This window comes from Pelmatolapia mariae, linkage group LG15 (genome assembly GCF_036321145.2).
Source record: "Pelmatolapia mariae isolate MD_Pm_ZW linkage group LG15, Pm_UMD_F_2, whole genome shotgun sequence".
Taxonomy (NCBI): domain Eukaryota; kingdom Metazoa; phylum Chordata; class Actinopteri; order Cichliformes; family Cichlidae; genus Pelmatolapia; species Pelmatolapia mariae.
The window spans coordinates 34,412,612-34,419,289 of NC_086240.1; the positions used below are offsets into that span (position 1 = coordinate 34,412,612).

General features: G+C 38.7%; 1 protein-coding gene across 4 annotated transcripts in view; it reads right to left on the reverse strand.

Annotated features, from left to right (window-relative positions):
- kank3 (KN motif and ankyrin repeat domains 3) overlaps positions 1-5,362 on the reverse strand; it is a 39,540-nt gene extending 34,178 nt beyond the window's left edge. For 2 of the 4 annotated variants that reach the window (XM_063495359.1, XM_063495357.1), the window contains exons 1-2: positions 5,309-5,362; positions 4,875-4,973 (exon numbers count right to left, since the gene is read on the reverse strand). The gene's annotated coding sequence lies outside the window, so the exon portion shown is untranslated. The remainder of the gene's footprint in view (positions 1-4,874; positions 4,974-5,308) is intronic. The other 2 variants (XM_063495358.1, XM_063495360.1) reach the window with 2 other exon arrangements.
- Between the last annotated feature and the right edge of the window lie 1,316 nt (positions 5,363-6,678).

Consider the following 6,678-nt stretch of genomic DNA (forward strand, 5'->3'; position numbering starts at 1 on the left):
TTGGGCCCCTTAGTACTACATTAGCAGTTCTCTGGTCTGATGAAACAAAGATTGCACTCTTTGGCCTGAATGCCAAGCATCATGCCTAGAGGTAAACAGACACTGCTCATCACCTGGCCTATAAAGCATGTTGAAGGCATGGTGGTGGCAGCATCATGCTATGGGGATGGTTTTTTAGCAGCAGGAACTGGGAAAATAGTCAGAGTCAAGGGACAGATAAATCGAGCAACTAACAGATATCTTTGATGGTAACCTGCTCCAGAGTGCCTTGGACCTCAATCTATTTCCGGCGCCATTCTGAGCTGGCAGCCAGTATCAGCAACTCCACCAAATTTTCCCTTGTGAGACAATTAAAGGATTATTCTATTCTATTCTATCCCTAAGCACACAACCAAGATAACAAAGAAGTGCCTCTGGGACCACTCTGTGAGGAGCCCAGACTTAAACCATACTGAACATCTACGGAGAGATCTGGAAATGGCTGTGCACCAACGCTCTCCATCCAACCTGATGGTGCTTCAGAGATTCTGCACAGAAGAAAGGGAGAAACTGCACAAAAGCAGGTGTGTCTAGCTTGTAGCATCATACTCAGAAAGACTTGAGACAGCAATTGCTGCTAAAGGCACTTCAACAAAGTATTGATCAAAGGCTGTGAATACTTACGAATAATAAATATATATATATATATATATATATATATATATATATATATATATATATATATATATATATATATATATATATATATATATATATATATATTTATTTTTATTTTTTTTATAAATTAGCAATCATTTCAGGCTAATGTTTTTCACTTTGTCATTATGGGGTGTTGTGTGTAGAATTTTAATGGGAAAATAAGTTTAATCCATTTTGGAATAAGGCTGTAACAGGACTAAAAATGGAACAAGTGAAGCGCTTTGAATACTTTCCGGACACACTGTAGCTCTACTGCTGGAGCACTCCCAGTCCCTCACAAGCAGCCAATCTTTTTTTTTTGTTTTTGCTCTTTATGGGCATTGTTCTGGATCTTTTCTATCAAAAAAGTTAAGCAGCAATACTCCCAAAAACCTGCAGAGAGACTCTGATGATGACTGAATTTCCCTTTAACTCAATCAATGCTACTTAAAAAATGGATGCAAGAGGAAACTACTTAAATAGGCCTACATAAAAATCAGAAACTCAATACCAAGTTCAGCGAGGCACACAGCGGTCTCTTGTTTACTAACCTAGTTTGTTTAGAGTTCCGTGATTTGGGCAGACCAATGCAAAAATTGAATTCTGCACATAAGGGCGATGGGGTCAGTCTATTCACAGAGGGATAGAAGAAAACGTATTTCGTTGAGTTGTGCGATTACAGTTTCTGGAGCTTAAAAATACCACACTGATGAAACTATCTCAGCACCAAGTTGGGTATATATAAACAAAGATGTCAGAAAAGTCTGTGTTTCCCAGTCATAATTATTACTTTAGAAGTCTAGATCTCATAATTACCATTACCAAAATCTGACCTGAATGTGGCACAAAATGCAAAGGAAAACAACAGCGAATGAAGTATTGATTTATAGCCCGGTCTCGCTGTGGCGGTTGTATCTCAGTACGTGGCCCGGTCAGAATATGTCAGTTTTATTTTTTACTTGTCCTGACACTGCTGCGTCCAGCTTTCTTTTTCCTGCCTGCATCATGTCACCGCAGTGCACTGGCCTGCTAAAATTAAAGCCACTTGTAATAAAGCTAAAAATACAACCACATGTACTTTATCAAGCAGCAGGACTCATGAGCACACACTCAAATGCAATTTAGTTCTAATTTAATAAACTGTTCTCCATCACTTGTAATAAAGCTAAAAATACAACCACATGTACTTTATCAAGCAGCAGGACTCATGAGCACACACTCAAATGCAATTTAGTTCTAATTTAATAAACTGTTCTCCATCAGCTCTGAGGTGTAAATCAGGCAGGAATGCATTAATTAGGAAGGCAGTGTTTATTAAAATACATATATATATATATATATATATATATATATATATAAAATACTGTCACTGAGTATCAAGAGTGTTACAGTGACCTCTTGACTCCTCCAAGTAGACTTACTGCCAAGCTATTTTTGAGGTGGCAGAGTAAGTCAAAGCCCAGGGTCCTGTTGCAGAAAGGCAACTTCCCCTGAGAGAGCGCCACAAAGTTATTAAGAGCTTAACACAAATTCTGAGGAGCTTCTCCTCATCGCCCCCATCAATTTCTCACTCTTACCCTTCATCCAGAGACTTAAGGATGTATTTACTGCAACTGCCTCTTTGATTTCAGTTTTCTGGAGCCCTGATATTTAGTCTGTTAATCCATATGGCTGCTATATTTCACTCCCAAACCAATAAATGGCCTCACACTTTTTTTTTTTTCTTCCTTCTCCCACATCAGTTACTTAAGGGAGAGCTAACGGGTCGAGAAGAAATCCAAAAAGGTTACATTATCCAGAATTGCTGACAATAGTGAGGTAACGACGAGCCACCGAGCACCAGCCGCTGCACTGCTTCACCTACTCATCTCATGATTCCTGTTCTGCTGAGCTCATCGTTCCCAGACAGGCAACAAATTGTTTTATCCCATAACGACAACATCCTGACCGAAAGAACGTCCATGACATTCATGACGCGCGTGTGTGTGTGTGATGGCACCACAAAGCACTCTTCACTGCAAAACAACAGGCTCTCAAAAAGGCCAGAAAATCAAAACATGTCTCTGGGTTTGAGCCACAGATGGATCTGCAGAGGTTTCTTATTTAATACTACAAACAAAGGTCATCACAGCCAGGCTTTCTTTGCATTAGCTGGCTCGACAAAACCTAAAACCACAGCTGAAGATAAGACAGTTGGTGTTATCACGATGGTGGTTATCCTGTTGCTTTCTTCAGACGGGCTCACCGTTTCAGGGTCTCATGAAAAAGGGTGTTTTACAGGTCACTCCACTCTTCTTCTGCACAAAGTGCTCTCTGTGAGCGCCACCTTCTCCGATCACAGACGTTATAAGTGGGTGATGATAAAATTATAATAAAAATCTAAATTATAGATTAAATAAAACAAGAGATTAATAATCTGGGGATTTAGTGCACCAAGTCATGTCCTGTCTGCCTCCCCTCACTCCAACCAGTCGTGGAAAATGGCCGCCCCTCCCTGAGCCTGGCTCTGCTGGAAGTTTCTTCCTGTTAAAAGGGAGTTTTTCCTTCTCACTGTTCCTAAAGTGCTTGCTTTGATTGTTGCGTTTTCTCTATTTTCTTTATAAATAAGAAAAGTATAAAGCTCTTTGAGCCAACAATTGTTGTAATTTGGCGCTTTATAAATAAAATGTAATTGAATGGAGTTGAGAGCTGAAATAAACATTTTAATTCAAGTTAATTATTTTAAGGTTGCTCTCTCTGTGCTGTGGTTTATTCCTAACAAGATGGCCACACATTAGAGCTCTGAAACTTTAAACTGGATCCATTTAAACATCAAGGTTACCGTCCCACAGCCTAATAAAGGAGACGTGGAGATCACTTTATTTTGTCGGCAAATCAAAGTGAAATTAATTTTACTGACCGAAAAGCTATTCTCGGTGTGTGTTCTGTTTTCTAGTAGCTGCACATCCAGCAGTGCAAAAGAGACTTAGCAGAGTAGAACTACGTTATGTGTTTGGCATAATTTGCATGGTGATTCAGCCAGGTAAGGACAGACACTTTGGTGAAACAGAAAACTCTGACTTCAAGCTCACATAGCTCGAAAACCTCCAATCTTGCTTTATAGTACTAACAGTCTTATGCGCATCTAATTATGGATTCAGTGGAAAAACAACTGATCAGATTTTAAAGACAGAACATTAATACCACAGTCAGCACTTTATTAATATAGCAGAACCACTGAGCTAAGATCTTTTTTACAACAGAGACTTTGTCAAGATAGCAAACATATAAACTCAAAACATCTCAAAAGTATCAAAAATCCAACTTTACATACAGGACCTACAACATAATATGCAGCATTGCCACACTGACTGCCAGTGTTAGGGCAAATGAAGCTGTGGGTATGCGGACCTTGTTTTTAAATAGTAGTGGCAATAATCACTTTAACCAAAAGCTTAAATACGCACTTCCTGTTTCATTAATACAGGTGAGACAGCAACACAATTCTTTAGCTGCTGAATAACTTTATAACATAAAGTGCAATTCTTCTGTTGGGATGAAGGATCAAAGTCGAGTTGTAAAACCTTGTGTCATTGTATCGAAAAGAAATGCAGCGAAAGTTTTTATTGTCTTAGAAACCTTCAAATTCAAGGATGTGTGAATAAAAAAGGAAAAAATAGCCTCCGAGGGTAATATTTCATCACCTCACTGGTATTTAATGTAACACGCCCCCAACAGCGCTGCCACTTAGGAATTTTTTTTAAGGCAGTGCTGTTTTCAAGCTAAACATCCAGAGCTGTGGCTGCAGGCCGTCCATCATCCCAAGTGATTCATAGTGAGAGGCTGATGAAGCCAGCAAAGCTACAGAGCAAACCAGACACTGGAATCACAGCACTTTATTATAAGACAGGAAAGCAGCCAGGGGGACAGATATTGGGGGTGCTGACTTGGGATGGAGGGGGATTTCCGTCCTATAAAGCAGCCTCACCCCTCCCACAACAATGTCTGGCACAGAAAGATGTTCCCTTCTTTACTGAAGCTACATTTAGTTTGCTTCACATGTGAAGAAGCTGCAGTGTGTCCTGCAGGAAGAGGTGTAAAAGGAGATGCGTACTGAAGTGGCTCGTCTGAGGTTTGACAAGTCAAAGCAACAGCAATAACAACAACAACACAACAAGAAAACCACAAAAGATATCAGCTGTTGGAAGAACACTGACCTAAATCCCGTCATTTTTAATGTGAGTCAGCCGCAGGCAATAAAACACAGCTTTAAAGTGGATGGTTCTCACAGCAAATGCAGTGGTGGGAGAAAAGCCCTGTTTGGGAAACAAAAACTATTTTCAGTTTGCCAAATTAGTGGCGAGGGAGCCAGTACAAACCACATCCACTCAGACAGTTCAGTAAAACCTAAATAGAGTCTGAGTAGACTCTAAATTTAAAAAAAGGGAGCATTTAAAATAATTTAAAAATGTATATATTATATATAAGGTTCCAGATGCAAACACAAAATCAGACATTATCAATAATCCACTGGAGCAGTTTGCAGCAGCCTCTGTTTAATAAAACACACAGCTACTTTGGCCAGAGGCTCGATTAGTAATAATCATCTAATCAATACAGCCACGGGCACCCTCGGGCACTGCTGTCTTACCTTGTGGCGGTCCTCCGTCCAGTCACACTGAGGCTTGTCATAACTTCAGGAGAGGTAAGAAAAGTTTGGGAGGAGAAGGAGGGAGGGGAAAAAAAACTCCTACCCCCTGACTCCAGCCTTTGGGTCAAGTTACCGAAAACGTTTAAAATGTGTTTCCGATTTGGAATTTCAAAATAAAACTACCACGTTGCACTGAAGGGGTTTGTTTTATCTCTTGTATACATTTACATCTCTAATCTCGTTTTCTTAAATCGCTTTCTATCACAGCTCTTGTGTATAAGCTGCTCTAATGACAGACCTGTCAGCTTCAGTTATCTAATGTTTTGTCTGATATTATGAATACATTTAGAGCATTGAACTTTTAATTTATTTTTTGATTCATTCATGCTTTTGTATCGTAAAATTGACTTTCTAAAATATGCATTTTATTATTTTATTTCGCAGTAGTGATACAGTAATAATACAGTAGGTTTAACATTTGTATGATTTTTAGTAAAGATCATTGTCTGATCAGTAAATAAGTGCAACATAGAGATTTCTTTCAACACGGCAGAGCATACAAAAACATAATTCAAACTCACGACTGCTTATATCATGACTGATGCGTTGCTTTCTACCAGTCTATTTGTGTGTTTGTTCGATGCACAGAGTGATGAGGATTTTGAAAAGGATAATTGGTGTTTATGCATATTTCTTGTCTTACAGGGTTTTGTTTTGTTTTTTAACCTATGAAAATCATGTTCTGTGAGCATGCTGTGTATCTATTAGTGTAAGTGAATATCAAGGTTTTTTGGGGAGGGGAGGGGGTTAATGTCAGTTGATTTGTTTGCGTTGTAGCAGTTTATCGGCAGCAAATCTTTTAACTGTTCCCAAATTAGATCTCAGAAAATTAGAGCTCAGGATGCATTCAGGCAGGGGCAGATCTAGAGAAATTTTCTTGGGGTGGCATGAGGGTGGCAAAGAAATCAAATGGGGTGGCAAAATCAAAGCCCCCCCCCCCAAAAGAAAAAAAACAAAAAAACAAAAAAAAACACACATGCAGGTGGTTACATATGGTTAAAATGATTCAAATGCAGTAAGTATACACATTTTTCATATAAATATAGTCTATAACTTAATTATTGTCTGTGGCCCACATAATTACACACTTTAGTTACCTAAAACATGTGAGTTTTGATGTTATGTACTGTATAGCCTGTATAATAAATAAATATGTAGCCCAATAAGTATAAAATCCAGAAAGCTACACAACATGGGGCGGTTCATTTACAAACACAAACTTAAGTTTCACTGTTTTTTGTTAGAAAACAATCAAATTGTTACATGTTTAAATTACACAAAATGTCAGAAATCTGCACTGTCATGAACAA